The 16,054-nt window shown below is 43.2% G+C and overlaps 1 protein-coding gene across 1 annotated transcript in view; it reads left to right on the forward strand.

Moving 5' to 3' along the window:
* The first annotated feature begins 1,283 nt into the window (after positions 1 to 1,283).
* Positions 1,284 to 16,054, forward strand: part of LOC138565897 (putative leucine-rich repeat-containing protein DDB_G0290503) — an 88,473-nt gene continuing 73,702 nt past the window's right edge. Inside the window, exon 1 of the mRNA XM_069643033.1 lies at positions 1,284 to 1,387. The gene's annotated coding sequence lies outside the window, so the exon portion shown is untranslated. The remainder of the gene's footprint in view (positions 1,388 to 16,054) is intronic.

The following is a 16,054-nucleotide window of genomic DNA, read 5'->3' on the forward strand; positions in this document are numbered from 1 at the left end:
TGATTTGGAGAGTCTCGCTGTGTTATGTGTCAGGGAGTCCCGGGGGGTGTGAGTGTTCTGTAAGGTGGTGTCCCTGACCTTCCTACTGCGCATGACAGTTTGATCCCTCTCGTGTCCTATGTTCTCAATTTCTCTTAGCAGTTCCTCAACCACCTTGTGCCCAGTCACGGTTCTGCTGCTTTTCATTGCTTTCCCCATACAATTGGAACTCTCTTCTGCTCTCTCTTCGCTCTATTAATTCTTATTCTTTATTTCGCACTTCTCTTAAAAACGACTTTCTCCAGTGTTAAGTTGAAATTTTGTTTAGTCTGTTATCTGTCTTTGATCGTACTGTTTTTGTTCAGCACTTCGAAGTAAAGCGCTAAATAAATTACTAATACAATACAAATACATTAGCCTTGCACTGTGTGCATCACTCAGATATTGCATGTACGCAGAATGCTAGCTAGCTCCTCTCCTCACTTACACCAAAAACGGTGTGTCCCAAATTTCAAAGGCACGCACTCGGATTCCCTGTTCTAGCCCTTTTGCACAATTATGCAAATAAGGGGGAGTTTCCAAACATTTGAAAGCACATACCGAATCCACAAATGTGATGCGCATTCAAATGTTTTAACAGGTGCAGGAGAAAGCGCACTTCACAGAGAGTGCTTTCTGAGCCTTCCATGAATATTTGTTTAGGTGGAGCAGCATGGGTATTTTATTTTTCACACATTTCACAGCGATCAGAACTTCAAGGGCATGTCGCTTTGGGTGCCAGGGGGCCTTTCTTCCATTAGCGTCAGTTGTGCTGCCTCAATACTAATGTATTTAAGGGGCTGGCAAGTGCATCATTTCTGCTGCCGCCCAGCCCCCTAGAAATTAACCAGCAACCTTTGTGAATAATTTGACCTGCACATTTCACAAAGCACCGCCAATAAAAAAGAAACTGCACCCTCTACACATTTTTTATTTGCATTTCTTTTTTAGAATGTGGCACATGATGTGGGTAATGTCAGTACTTATTGTCAGTTCTTGAACACAAGCAGTATACGTGCTGAGCTCTCGCGAGTACAGCTAAATAGCAAATGCAGCACCACGAACCGCCGGCTGATATCTGGAAAATTGATTGTGTAACCTGACAAGCTCCTGCGAACACAAGAGCAAAGACATCTGCTGGGTGCAGCTTCCTGAATTCAGCGGAGCACGAGTAACTTGAACCCTCTCTTCAGGGATTGTTGTCATCAGAACACAGAGTCAGGCAGCACCCTTCGAAACCACAACAGAGCAAAATGTAGGGGGCACAGGAGACCCTGCGAGCCTGATGCCAAGCAAGGAAAAACAGTTGCGGATGTGCGCCCGCAGCTCAACAAGTGGAGAGAATGGCAAAGAAAGAGCTCACCTGCAGGTAAATAACTCAAATTATGTGTGCTTCTGAAAGTGAGCAGTGCAGGCAGATTCCATACAAACTGGTTGCACGACTGTCTTTTCTACTCACATCTAGAAAACATATCGTTCGGAATGAAATGACTCACAATTAATTAAATACAGATCCGAATCCATTGGCTCAGCAGCTCTGACAGTATGGGGATACATACATGACTAGGACTCATTCATTAGGCACCAGTTATCTTCATAATTAGGAATGTTTTGATCACAGCTAAGGAGGGTCCAGGGAAGCAGCCTGATAATGTGCTGAATAGTTCCTTCCCGGCAGCTTCCAATGGAAACATAAAGATAGAGCGGTGCATTTTCTTAAGCCTTGAATGTACAGGTTTTTGGCTTCCTCACTTTTCTTTTGTCGCCATTCCATTGTCTTTTGTGCATCCCGTGTGTACCTCCAGACAAAGCACCCACACAACATCAGTTCATAAAGCACAACATTCTATTAACATTGACACTATTGGCATTTCTGAGGGAAGTATTCATAATAATAGAAAAAGAGGGTGAAACAATATTTGGAAGTTCAAAATATTTTAAGATTGTGCTTTTCTTTTTCTCTTTTCTGTTTTTTTCTTCTTTAAATGATAATGAAGGGGGCGTTGTCCCCTGAGAAGATGAGGTATCATTTCATTGTATTTTACTCTTATTAGGATCATGTGGTATATTGGTTTGTGATGTACAGCAATAAGGTTTAATTTTTAAAAACAAATGCTAATAAAAAAATATAAAAAAAATTAACATAACACATTAAAAACAATTAAAAAAAGAGGCTCAGTTAAGGGTTCAGCAATGGTGCTTTTAATGTTGCTTTTATTTGCAATCTGCTTCAGTTTTAATGTTGGTTGTATGTTTAAGGATAGGTTAAACCTTACCAATGGCACGTTTAAAGATTTCAACTTTATATAGCTAGTAACTTTAAGTGAAACTTTTGTTTTCACTGTACATATATATGAATACACCTAAATAGACACAGACACAGAAACACAGACAGACACACGCGTACATGTCGGAATTAACCCAATTGCAACTAGTGAATACATGCACATACTACAAAAGAATGCAGGTCCAAAGCAAGCAATATTATATTCATTTTTATTTCTCTCAAGGCTTAGTTAATTTGTCAGTGCAGCATTCCTTTTTAGTTCTTAAATATTGTGATCCCGCAGGATTTTCATATAAATGCTGTCTTCACCACTGCAGCCTGACTAGCCCAGTCAGTTCTCCTAGTTAACGCTGTAGCTATCAAGGGTCTCTGGGTGCCGGTGACACACAGCCTTAACCCGTTCAGTTCATACCTGGGAACCTCTCTGGCATATTTATTCTAGCCAGGACACACAGGAGAGCTCATTTATATTAATTTGGCAATAGAAGTTTCAAGCTTTCAGGTCCCCCTCCTACCTTGGTATGACCTATCAATCACCTAGGTAGGGTGGTGTGCAGCAATAAAATCGCGGCAAAAAAGTCGCCTGTATAAATGATCGCGGCAAAAATGCTGTAGTTTGACCAGGTAAAGGTGTACCCACTATACCGTTTGATGGGGGCGGAGGATTGCAGGGATGTCCCCTGCACATCTTAAATGGTATAATGGCTGCAGGGGTTGCTGGGGTGTCCCCCGCATCCATCAAATGGATTGCGACGGCAAATCCACAGCCTTTTTGCGTGATTCTTTGCGTAAACAGACACTTTTGCCACGATTTTAACACATTGAAACAGTAGAATTTACCAGCTGTGATGCAAACCTCGGGTGGAGGAATGATGCTTGACTAGTATAGATTCAAAGGCTGTCCAGCTGATCATAGGCACTTATTATGAATGGCGTATGGCGTCTCTCTCTCTCTCTCTCTCTCTCTCTCTCTCTCTCTCTCTCTCTCTCTCTCTCTCTCCATGGCAGTACATATTTAAAGCAGAACAGGGGACTTCTCTCTGCGCTGTCACAGTGCAAATCTGCGCCTGGTCAGTCGCATAGCCAGAGAGTGGACGAGAGAGTGGTCACCCCCCCTTGGGCCCATTCAGTCCCAGTTCTACCCCTGAGTCCCAGTGGGTTGCCACTCGATGGAGCTTCTGAGCTACCGCTTGATGGAGCACTTCTTCTGTAATAAGAAAATATGAATGCAGAAAGTGTGAGACATGCATGTTCTTTTTCTGCGGGGATGGGCACACCATGAACATTAGTTACAATGAGAAAATGGCAGCAAACATTATGTACACAACATAATCAAAGTGATAGGGACCATGCTCTCATACATTGTGAGCAGAAATTCTAGGTGTGAGTGGGCAACGCTATAGGCGGGTTCGTTATTCAAATTGTTTATTGGTTATTCTGGTTAATGTCAAAGTGAGGGGTGCATACCCATTGGAAAATGCCTCTGCACAGGGCATTCAAGATAATGGCACAACTGTGGACCTTGGCTAGTGAAAGCTAGTGGTGTGGGTTGCACACCCTTAGCCTAGCTAAAGAGCCAGAGCAATGTACGTTAATGGTGTCAGTGATCTTGTTGTATTCATAGGTTGAAAAAAGTACATGACTACAGATTCATGTTGAGACAAAACAATGCTGTATTCAATGTGTTGATCACTATACTATGGTCAATGGCAGAAATATACAACGCCTATGCATTACGGACTAGTGGTCCATAGGTGAGTCGAATGAACACCCCCCCCCAGCTTTCACAGCAGTGGAAGCAGTTGGTCACGACATGCACCTTGATTGACTTTTTGCTTTCCTTGGCAATCACACAGCACCGGGTGCGCAGGAAGATGGGCAGTTGATGATTATGACACGTAGGAACACCCTTATCACCATGCGCGTTCTATAAGCCAGCAGTATGCCCTGATGATGGACCACTGGTTCGCAATGCATAGGCGCTGTCGCTTTTTGTCTTTGGCTGCAGTATAGTGGTGCTGTGCTACAATACACGCCAGCATTGCTATTGCAAATCACTTTCATGAAGATACACCCACACTATACAGCAGTGTTGCCACTGTATATCATTTTCATGGAGCTGTGCTCACAATATATGAGGGCAGAACTGTGGACCTTGGAAAGTGACTTACAGTGATAATAATGGCATATCTTGTGTGTGAAGGTTCATAAAAATATGCATTGTCGGTGGAACATCAAAGTGGTTTACAAATATAAAGGTATTACCCAATTTGACCATAGCTGATTTGCTCGTGGAGGATTTGATCGAACATTTGGGTGAACATTTTTGCTGCAAATATATGTGGGGGGGTGTTCAGGGTAATAATTAATATGGGGCTTTGGGGGGTGCTGCGGGGGGTCTCCAACGGCATATATTTGCAGCAAAAACTACCAAAAAAGAAAAACCTTTTTGATAATTTCCACCACAATCAAATTAACTCGAACAAATCACACAGATGCAATATGTATGCTGACATTTTGTGGGTGCGGTATCATACAAGTGATATACATTGGCAATGCCAACACATGCTGGCACATCTTCATGAATCCATCAGGACATCTAATTACGTGCTGGTTACTAGGGACCAGGGGTACGGTACAACTAGGAAGGTTGCCCTGCGTGGGCCCATTGACTCTTGGCTTTGCCTTCCGCCAGCTCCTGTGGCACCATCTATGCCAGTAACAGTGGATATGGAGCCAAACAATAAGAGCCATACACAAAACCATCTTATATCTTATATCTGTACCTTAGGATCCTCCCACTGCAACGTCTGGTCCATTGCAGCGATTGGACGCACCAACGCCTCCATTTCCCGGGCCGAATCCGGCTTTACCATCTATTGCCTGAGACTCTTGCCATAGTGATTGTGGCACTGAACTTCACCTTGAATTGAGGAAATGAGCCCGAAAGCAGAGAGCCCATTCTTAAATAGGTCCTTTCTGTTGGCTTTATGGAGATGGATCCCGGGCCTTGTGGCCATTACTAATGCCAACATACTGTGTGTCGAGCTTCCAAACTGGTCTAGCCCTACAAATTGGGTCTTCATTGAGTTAGCAACACCTTTGGTGGCCACTATATTATATCTGTGCTTATGTATGCTGTATAAGTTGGGCTTTCAGGTAACAGTATGTCACAAACAAACAGCCAAGATCCATGATGAAGTCAGTTTAAGAGACACTATGTATACCTCACTGGTGTCTAATTTCATTGCGGTCCATCCCCTTGAGAGGCTTAGTTTGCTGAGTCTAGGTGTATGTTCCTCTAATGAAGTAAGTAGGACCCGAGAGACTACATCTGGGGCCGTAAACTTTGTGAATTTGAATAACCAATGACATGGCTTCTGGTGTAACACTGACCAATGGTTCTGGGTGTGATTTTAAGTTTGTACAATTATCTTCAGCCTCCTTGCCTAGGCCATTGGAATCAATGCGGGTGATATCATGGAACATAGCAGGCATTCAGAAGTACATGGTGGACCCTGCGTAGCTGGGTCTGGTACATTCTTATGATATAGCCCTGCAAGAGACATGGTCATTGGTGGCCCACGATATCCAGGGCTTTGTATCATTTAACCTACCAGCTTTAAAGGGAAAGAAAGGGTGCCCACGTGGTGGGTTTAAACTGTCGGTTAATATACAAATATTTTCAACAATATGTATGTCTTCCTGGTGATTACATAAAAATTCAAATACGTTTTCTTGATGGGTTTATCTTGTTGTTTATTAACTTCTATAATCACCATGATGCCGCCACAAGTAATCCCCTGCTATAATTTTTGGAAGAAAGAGTGACTAAATGGAGGGAAAGTCACGCTGGTTCGATAAAAAATATTATTTGTGGTGATTTAAATCTCCAATTGGAACCACTTGATATAATGGAAGGGATCATGGACTAGGAGGACTAAAGATGGGGTTTGGGGGACCTGGTGGCAGAACATTCAAAAAGAGTGTATAGACCTGCCAAGGAAATTGTTCTTGCAGCTGGGTCTCAGGGCCTGCAATGGCAGATTCCCAAGCGATTGCCCGGCTAGTATAACATATAGTATGTACCCAAATGTAGTCTGATTGATTACATCCTGGTGAATGTGGAATCTTGGGGTTACCTGCAAGATTTGTGTGGGCTAAAGAGGCCAGAAAGTGACCACAATCCCATTGTACTAGGGAAATTGTTTGGTGCAGGGAGAGAGGCTCATGGGCATAAAACGATTCTAACTGAGCCTAACTGAGCCTAGGGGTAGTGCCAGGTGTCCCATAAAGTGGCACTTACTAGACCAAGAATCGAAATTACCAGGTATATACGCAAGCATCATGCCTCTCCTTGAGCTTTTTTGTAGCATTGCAGTTAACAACGCTGATCAACTCATTCAAGTGCATGAAGGGATTGTGAGTGCTGTAGGGCAATGCATGAGTAGAAGGGCTGTTCGTACCACTTTATGGTGTGACGGTGAGAGCTGCGCCGCTAAAAGGGCATTGATCAAGCAGGCTAAGGGCCGTGGGGAGCTGGTCACTACAAGGGCCCTATACCACAAAACTACTTAAGGTTAAGAAGGTGGCATACTCGGATCAACTCTGGGACAATCTTCTTCAGGCATCTAAGTCTGGCAACTCTAGAAGTTCCTGGCACCTCCTTGAAGTAGGGAAGAGCAGCAGTCGGAATCTACCAGTGGGAAGTATCCCAGAGGCAGTCTGGGTTGACCACTTTGAAAGCCTCTACAAGGCAGCAAGCCAGGCCCCTCTGCTGGACCCTGGTGCAGTCTCTGGAGCGGCTGGGTTGGGGGACACTGCTCCCCACGTGCTGACCATATGTGACATTAAGGTTGCCCTATTATCGCAGAAACTGGGGAAAGTGGTGGGTCCGGATATGGTCCCGGCAGAGTAATATAGACAGGAGGTGACCATATGGCTTCTGTATTTGCACAAGTTCTTTAATGTTTATATTGCAGACAATAGGGTGCCCTACTCATGGACCCAAGCAATCATGGTCCCCATTTTCAAGAAATGGGATAGGGGATGTCCAGCTAACTACAGACCCATCTCCCTCCTGGATGCAGCTGACAAGGTGTTTGCCAGGGCGGTCTTTGGGCCTTTAATGGCATGCAGCATTGAGGTGGGGGCTTTGCATCATCTGCAGGCTGGCTTACAGTGCGGTATCAGCCCAGTAGATCAAGTACTGAGGCTCCAGCTGATTTTGGACAAGTATGTGGCATTAAAAGCAATTAACATATATGCAGTTTTTGTGGATTTGAAGACTGCATTTGATAGTGGACCCAATGCGAGACTGGAGAGCGCTGATTAATAAGGGTCTTCCTAACGGTATTCTAAGAGGCATACAGTCACTTTATAATAATAACGGGGCTATAATGAGGTACTCACCAAATGGCCAGACATCTTCAAGAATTAAAATGGATGTGGGCATCAGACAGGTCTGTGCCCTTGCACTCATCTTGTTTTGCCTCTTTATTAATGTGGTTATTGATCACCTGGTGGGCAAGAAGAACAATGCCCCATCGCTTGCATGCAAGCCAATACCTATTCTCCTATTTGCAGATGAAGCGGTTCTCTTCTCACTGACTCATAGGGGTCTCCAAACACAACTGCCAACCTTTGAAAGTTTTTGCGAGGAAAATGGGCTCACAATAAACATGCAGAAAACACAGTCAATGGTGTTCAGTAATAAGCGGACCAGGATCATCCCCAGGCTCAGTCCGGTCAGTGTAATACTACAGATTTATATGAGCCAGGTACGGGAGGCAGCACTATGGGTCCGAGCACTAGAGCATGTGTAATTTATGCATGCTCCAGGTGGCGGAATTGACATTTATTAAGTCCATATTAGGGTAGGCGGCCAATGCGCCCAATATCCCGTTGTTTGTGGGAATTGGGTTTACAGGGCATTGGCTTTGTCTGTCGAACAAGGCCAGTATCCCTATGGGCTAGTGTATGGTTAAATGGTCATCTGGATCACTATAGAAGTGCTGTTAGGGATGTTCTGACTCATCCGGGAGGGCGTGATCTACCCTGGGTTTGAGCCATAAGAAAAGAGGTGGTTGCCATGGGGATGGAAGGCTACTGGCTGGAGCCCAAATCGGGCCCAACTAATTTCAAAGTGTTATTCAAAAAGGTCAATGTAGTTAGATGGGAGAGAGATTCCAGGGTGAAACCTATACGCTCAGCTAGTTTGGCCCCCTTTCTATCCAGGAAAATTGCCCCTGGCTTTAAAGGTTATCTGGATGGTATGCAGGGGATGTTAATGAAGGCCCTATATGTGAAGTTGCGTATGGGTACATTACCCTTGCTAGTCTAAAGTACATCTGGGACCCAAGTAATCAAGTAGTTTGTCCCTTTTGTCTTAAGGAAGAAGAGAGCACTGTGCACTTTATCCTGTTCTGTCCAGCCTATGTCAACATCAGGAGAAACTTGTTTTGTGGGAGAAAGTGAACTATCACATTTTTGTTGCAGGCTTGGAAAAAGAGATCTTCATTTTTAGCTTTACCATTGAGAGATCCATTGGTACCGGACCCTTAGTAGGGCCTTTTTATAGTTTAATGTTTTAACACATTTTAAATTGTACTGTTTCCTTTTGTGTAGATACAAATGATACATCTCTTATGTCTATGATGTAATTTTTGTATGTGATGTTTATGACCTATTTGGGTTGAAATAAAGGAAATAAAGTAAAGAAAACGAATTATATTGGCATTGCTGGAATATTGTGCAAAGCTTCATAAAAGTGAGTTACAATGGCAATGCTGGCATATATTATGGGTGCAGCTATGTGAATGCAATTTATAGGGGAAATGCTACCGTTAACTGTGGATGTAACATCATGAAAAGGATTTACAGTGACAATCCTGGCATATATTGTGGACACAGGTGTCATGAAAATATTGTAAAATACACCCATGTACTGTGGGTGACTTGCATTTATTGGATTATTTAATGTGTTAGCCTAGAGAACCAATTGCAAACTGTATATCTTTTGACCTCATTTTTCTAAAAATAAATGGGCAGTAAAATGCACAATCTTAACCAATTTTATCAAATATAGTCTTGGGTTCAGAATCAACCCAAATACCTTACATTTCGTATCGCTCCCTATCTATGCTTAGTCACTCACACTCATTTGAGAGGGGAGAAATGTCTCTTAAGTGAACTTAATCACTGGCCACCACTAATCCTGAACTACTTAGAATGCTGGTTCCCACTTCAGAGCCACCTGTTGGCCCAGCAAAAAAAGATGCCTGTGACACTGTGGCCAGCTCACCTGAATGTGTGCTTACCAGGTGAGAGTTCATAGACGAAATGGTGCATGAAAATCCTTTGTCCACTCTGATGGCTGTAACACTCCAAGATGGCAGCTTGCCATACAGGGCCTGCCAAAGAAATAGCCTCTCACTCTCTTTGCTGAGCTCACCCTCTGCTCCATGAGGCCACCCTTCTACCAACTAAGACTGCAATCCACCCACCTATGCTTGCGCTATGTAAATCTAATTCTTCTCTCCCACTACCACTTACTGCCTATTCCTACCCTTGCTCCAAATTTCCTTTCCGCTTTGGTTTCCTTGCTCCTCCACCCCTATTTCCCAGCATGCCCCCACATCCTTTGAATCCGCTACCTTCCACCCCATAATCTCTGATGACCTTCAATGGGCATCCATCCATCTACACCTTCGTAGCTCCCACCGTTATCCCTCATCTGTGCCTTCTATGCCACCCATCCTGAGGCCTCTCCTTTTGTTTGAATCCACCCTCCTGGACCAACTTTGCATCCACCCACATCCACTCATAGTCCTCTTTAGCCATTGGCCCTCCCCTAGCTGAAGACCCTCTGCAACCCACTCTCTCCCTTCTATAAATCTCTCTCCCTGCACTGCATCCCCAGGCTACTAACATGCATGCATGGAGCTTGGGAAAACCTAATTCCTGCAAGAATCCATGGCCTCCAACTCTCATTCAGGGATCCCCACAGCACAACCTATCATACCCAGCATCTTCTTTTTGGGATGCCACTCTCTGGTCACCATGTTTGTTCTGTGATTTTCGTTCCGCCTTAAGCTTCCCGGCAAATATGCCTAATTCTGGCTATTTACACAGGACATTAACTGTGGTTGGATTCCACGTTGCCTACAGCCTCAGATATAATACTGCTATATGTTTTTGATGTAAAGAGGATAGCAGTAGTTAGCTCACCTGCATTTTGCTGATGTACGGTTACCTGCATCATTGATTTGTGAATGTTAAAGGTCACTCTTAAATGTCATGATTGCAGGTGTTCCTCTCAACTTCCTCCAGTACTGATTTCAACCAGGGTGCCCATTCTTTTAGCTCCCCTGACATTGCCTGAAAACACTACCTAATATCTTTCCTTAAAACCACTCATGATGGAAGGGGCCCCTGTTATTAATTCCACTGAGCACTGTGCCTCATACTGCCTGAAATGTATATGTCCTAGATTAGTCCTTAGGCATACTAGCTGTTCTTAATATCCTCTTAAACACCTTACGTGTCCAATAATGAGTTAGATCAGGTGGCCTTCTCCTTTCATTGATAACACAGTTCCTCCTTATAGGGAAATTGATACAACACGTATGATTTCTTGTCTCAATCTATTCTCCTATCATTCTACATTCTTGAGTTGACTTAACCTCGTTGTATTTCTGTTGACGGTTTCTGTCAAATTATAATCTGCTGTAAATCCTGTCCTAAGCGGCTTCCTGAGTGACTGCCTTTGGAATGTGAAAGACTAGTAACACCTTACTAGCTGCTGCGCTCTATCTGCAAATAACCCATGTTCTAGGGATTAGCCCTCTTTAATTGATCAAACACATTACTCTTGACCGTATGGCCCTGTTTATTCTGGCATTAACAGACCCGGTGGGACCAGTTACAGCTGTGTCTCTGTGGTGTGTTCATACTATAGAGAGATACAGGGTTTGACAAGTTTCCATATACAGTAAGCCAGTTCTGTTTTGTATGACCCCATGTACATGCAATCTAAATTAGCGGGCCATTGCTAAATCTCTACTACTTTGTTCTTTTACTCATGTAACCAATCTTCTGCAGCTGCTCTTGCCTGTCCATTATCTATTGTCTACCACTCTGGCCACCCACTCTCCCTCTTCCCCCCTAACCAACCCGATCCTTAACAATCAAGATCGTATTCAGATACCTGTTACCTGTGGCTCTCCTGTTACAACAAAATGTGTACAATGATGGCATCCATCAGTTCATCTTGCCTGGAGGTCAGGATGTAACCCCAGTACATTGTGGCGAAAGAAAGTAAGAAGAAATCCTAGGCCTAAACTTTAAGAGAACATTCTGCAAGCATCCTTGCAGACCGGTACTGACGCTGACGACCGATACTGACACCTTTAAACTGGCGCTATGACAACAGATCTATTATTCTTCACATGCACTGCATTTAAATGACTATTACTCTCCACGGTAGTATTATGCATTGAATCCTCTAACGAGATTAACAGAGGCCTCAAGCATCAAGGGGCCAATGAATGGCCAGCATTGCGCTTTGGACACCGTCAACCCAGGCACTTATGGTTCTGTAGTTTGTATCCGCGTTGGTGTCCCTCCCTCCTTCCAGGGAATGGGGATACAGGGCAGGGTGCCGCAGCCGTCACATGAAATATGGCAAGATGGCAGGGTTATGGGGGGCTATCAAGTCATGGGTGCCTGCCATCTGGAAGGGAATACACAGAGGACCAGTGCCATGCTTTACATATCCCAGTTTGGGAAGCATTCTCCGTCTTCTTGCCGACACACCAAAGAATGATGCGCCTCCCTTTCCGTAAGGGATGGGACTTAAGCCTGTTACAACCAGACGATAACACATCTTAACACATTCTGCTTGGTCTGTTTTTTTTTGTCACTCCTGTAAGGATATTTGGCGTGTTACAGTACAGAGTACAGTAATACTGCACAAGTAGCACATTTTTTTGCAGCACCACCACAAGGGTGCGGTGCATTGCTATATGGGTTGCCAGATTAACAAGGAAAGACAGGCTATTCAGTCAAAAACGATTTTAACATATAAGATGCAAATCTATTTTTACAGTTAAAAGCACACGTGCTCATTTAAAAATGCACACTATTTTTCACCTGAAATGCCTATATTGCTAGAGACACATTTGAAAATTAACAGCTAACCTATTAACAATTAACCTGACTAATAAAACCTTATTTAACATAACCCACTAATAAAATGTGTTCTCCACTGCAGAATTAGGCATACTCTGAAAACCATTTAAATGCGTGTGCAGATTTTTTTTTCTTCTCTTCTCTGCCTGATTCTCTGTGTTTTTGTGCACAGTAACTGCAGGAGAAGGAAGTCAGATTTGCAACAATTGCAAATGTATAAGCGAAGCTATTGTTGAAGAGTAGGAGGATGAGAGATGATGGATTTCATTGGGACACGTCATACAGAGGGCTGAGAGGAAAGTTTTAGTGGGCAGTATCAGGGAAAAAGACAGGCAGACATCTTTCTGCACTACTGGGGAGAAGACCTGGCTGTGGGGTCCTGACTGAATGCAGATTCCTGTGTCCTGCTGCAGTCGAGATTGGGGGGAGCTGAAAGAAAAACCTTTCCACTGGCTGAGGCATTCCTAGCTGAAAAAGCTGAGAATTCCAGGCAATGACCCCGGCTTGAGAAGGCAAGCGTTCCTTTTTGTTGGAGTTAATCCAAGAGAGCCACATTCACAAAGAGAACAACTAAAAAGATAAGGTAATGAGAAGTGTGGGAGCTGAGTGTGTACGGTAATATGCAGTCAGTGTAGGATTCCTGTGCGTGTCTTAATCAAATACCAATGTTGCAATTTGAGTTCTGTTCTCCGCCACGCTCTTTGCAGTGTGTCATAGACAATGCTTTGACTGTACCATTTTATTTATTTCTGTAAAGAATGAGATCGTGTCTAAATGCAGCTTTTATAATACAGAAAATATTTGAAAACAGACGGGTGTTTTATTTTCTATTTACCATTACAATGCCGATGATGTGGGGAGATTTTTAAACAGTGCAATGGTCATTTTAAGACAGATGTGTGCATGTCAGAATCAGTATGAATAATTGTGAGTGACTGTAGCATAGCTTGTTGGAGGTACATGAGCCAACGGGAAGAGAGACTCTCTGAACATAGCTCCCTACCGTATATAAGGTAGTGGAAATTACCACAAGACTACCACATATAGCTCTCTGTCGTAAATAAGTCAGTGAGTTCGCCCATGGTGGCACACCAACACTATCACTGGAAATGTGGTATTCCTAGAATGCAGGTCTGCGGTCTCTCTAGTGATCACACGAAAAATCTAAGCAAAGATAAGGGATTCTGGACATTGGGGCCACAAATAAAACAAGGGAATTAGGCTCACCAAAATACCACCAACCACGTATACCAAATATGCAGGTCTGGGTGCTGAAATAATGCATGTCCATTGTATTATTGTTGCACATGGCCAAATCTGAATACAAAGAGTGATTATTGCTAAGTTATTTTTCGGCGGTAATAAAATACCGTCAGGCCCCAAATCTCCACAAAATACCCTACATATTTATGGTGCGTTGGCCGGGAAAGTGATCATAGAGTACCTACTGGGCGTGGCAAGCGTGTCTCACACTGCCATTTGCACATTAAAGGGAACCCATTTTATAATAGCAGTGTGCCACTAAAAACGAATTTCAGAATGTCACAAAGGGAAACCACATTCTCAGATCTAGTGCAATATTTAGAGGCAAAGTTATTTGCACATGGGAATTGGTCTTCGAATAGCACGTTAGACTGGAGTAACCGCATTCAGGGTGAGGTGCAGAAAGAAAAACTAGACAATATTTTTGCAGAAGGCAGCATAATTCAGGTCTGCCTTACAAGATTATTGAATGCAGCCGATAAAAGTGCAGAGAAAGACTGTTTAATACGGCTATGCGGCAAAATATGGTTTATTTTAAACAAGTCCCTGCGAATGCAAGAGAATGATACTCAGCTAATTAACAGGTTAAAGACTGAATTAGAGGGGGCAAGTAAAAATCAGGAAATGTTGAGAGCAGAATTGGATGTATGCCAAAAAGACATGCAATTAAAATGCAGAGACTTTGATACTCAGTTATCCAAAAGCAAGAAACAATTTGAAGATAGTGAGCAAGAATTGACACACTTAAAAGCCTTAGTGGATCACATTAGGCAGGATAAAGATGAGGTTGTTTCAGAAATGCAGATTTTACAAAAAGAACATTGTGAAAAAGAAGGTGATCTCCAGAGTGCAGAACAAGAAATGATTAAAATGATTCAAGAAAGAGACAAAAGAAATAAAGAGTTCAATGAATGCCAAATGCAAATGTGCGACATGCAGGAGGCGATTAATAAAATGAGCGATGAAAATAATTATTTGCAGAATGAAGCAACTAGACTCCTTAAAAAGTGTAAGGACTTAGAACAGCAAATGTGCATTCCCAGGTCCCAGGAGAGGCGGCAGGGTACCACATTCAATGGAGTGGAGGTGAATTCTAGCTCTGCCCAAAGAGCTAGTGCCCCAGTGACTGGGCCGGTGACTGAACTTGGTTGCAGCGCCCTTGGGGGATTTGATACTCCCATTGGGGGCAGCCACCAATCTCATACACCTGAAAACAGGATTGAATCACAAAATAGTGCAATTCCATGCATTGCAACAAGTAGCCCCATAAAAATAATGAAATCCATTAAAGCCCTGATCAAACCATTTAAAAAGGGAGGTGAATGCTGCATTGAGGATCACTTAGAAGCGGTACATGACATTTTTAAAGCACTCCAGATACCTAAGGAACAGTACAGACAATATTTTCATTTAACTTTAGATGCCCCGACGGCCAGCATCATAAGGGGATTAAATGAACAGCAGAATATGACATGGCTGGAGTTTGAAAAAGAAATTAGGCGTCATTTTTCTCCTTTTCAGTCATTGCAGGAGGCAAAGAAAGTCGCGTACACTATTACTGCTGGACCTAATACATCCCCTCGCCAATTTTTACAAGACTTAAAAAGAGCATTCTCTCGCTTTGATGTATCTTTTGACTCAAATTCCAATGAGTTTAAAACCGCATACTTCTATGGGCTACAGAAAGACATCATATCCCAATTGGTCCGTGAATTTGACCGTGACAAGTCCCTTGAATGGATTGTACATCAAAGCACCAAGCTATATGAGGTACTCTATTGTCAGGGTAGAGAAAGTGATAAAATGAAAGATACTAGACCTAAATCTAAAGAACCCTCAGCCACAGTAATGGAAATCAGGTCAGCCAAAATGTCCCTTGAGTCTGCTCAAAGCCAAGGTAAAAATAATGTGACACCTGAACAAAGGGGTAATCAACAAAGATCGCCATTTCCTGTACCAATGTTCCAAACACATGATCCTAGTAATAGAGAGAGCTACATCAGCCCTAGATATTTAGGGGATAGACCCCGGGTAAGATATCGGCCTGATATGGCAGGTATGAACAATAACCAGAGACAAAATCAAGATCAAAGAAATGATGGTCCCTACCAGTCATTGGGGACACAGAGTAGGTTTGATCCCAACACCATGATATATGGTAATCAGGATAGGCCCCGATATGTGGATCGATTTAATGATAATGGAAATCAACATAGGGGCCAGTACCCACAATCTGAGAGACAGGACATGAGGCAAAACGTGAACTACAATCCACGCCAGTACAATGATTCCCCA

The sequence above is a fragment of the Ambystoma mexicanum genome, chromosome 2p, assembly GCF_040938575.1.
Source record: "Ambystoma mexicanum isolate Mex_15411 chromosome 2p, UKY_AmexF1_1, whole genome shotgun sequence".
Taxonomy (NCBI): Eukaryota; Metazoa; Chordata; class Amphibia; order Caudata; family Ambystomatidae; genus Ambystoma; species Ambystoma mexicanum.